Here is a 1,053-nt window from a genome sequence, read left to right as displayed (position 1 = left end):
TTTGTGGGTGAAGGAAGCTCAGTAATTTTGGCATAAGGATCTCCTACAAATCAGTGACCGCAGGACGTGAGCCGGCAGTTCCCCAAAAGGGAAATACAACCAGGAAAGCTTGGAAAAGGCTCGAGTGTGCCAGTTCCAAACTAAAAAACTTGCCACCTCCTCCCAATCAATTAGTAAAGTTTATCCGTACTACGCAGAGCTGTGGAGGAATGGGAAGACGGGCACTTTCACGTGTTGCTGATAACGTTCTTAATACAATCCACCTGTGCCAGGTGTGGGGCCACAATAGTGTGACCCATCTCTTCTCTGGAGGAAGATGACTGCACACCAAGACTTGGCTTGGCAGGTGCCAGGCAGCCCAGAGGTGGCCCCAAGGGAGGCCGGGGCACTCCTGTAGGACAGGCTGGGGAAGCTCAGGCCACCAAAGGCCACTCCATGCACAGAGGGGCTGATGGTGAAGGTCCAGGAGGTTCTCTCCCAGGAGTTAGACTTGCCCTGGGGCACAGGGAAATCATAGGAGGTGGTAATGAGAGCAGCACTGGGGGGCCCTCTACTCTGGCCCACCTGGATGAGTTTGGGGAACACTTGGTTTCATGTGTAAAAGTTCCCAAGCTCAGAAATGCAGGTGAGGTAAAGTTCAGGGTCTCAAAGACTGCCCTCACTTGTGACTCCAATTGCAAGTTTAGGGGGTCCCCAAGATCATCCTCAAGTTCAGTAATTTGTTACAAGGACTCCTAGAACTCACATTGAAAGCTGATATACACATGGTTACAGTGTATTACAGGGAACAGACACAGATTGAAATTAAAATTGACATTGGCCAAGGGATTGCATGGGGCAGCATCCATGAAAAGTAGCAAATTCTGAACTTCTGTTTTCCTCTCCCTGTGAAGTCTCGGACCATTACTTTCCCCGCAGTCATGTGTGACAATGTGCACGAGGTATTGCCAACAAGGAAAGCTCACCTGAGCCTTGGCATCCAGAGCTTTCATTGGGGCTCAGTAACATTGACGCAGCTGGCTGCCTGCACATCGGCCCTCAGTCTCCTGCCCC

The sequence above is a fragment of the Equus przewalskii genome, chromosome 8 (genome assembly GCF_037783145.1).
Source record: "Equus przewalskii isolate Varuska chromosome 8, EquPr2, whole genome shotgun sequence".
Lineage (NCBI taxonomy): Eukaryota > Metazoa > Chordata > Mammalia > Perissodactyla > Equidae > Equus > Equus przewalskii.
Note: the sequence above shows the minus strand (reverse complement) of the source record.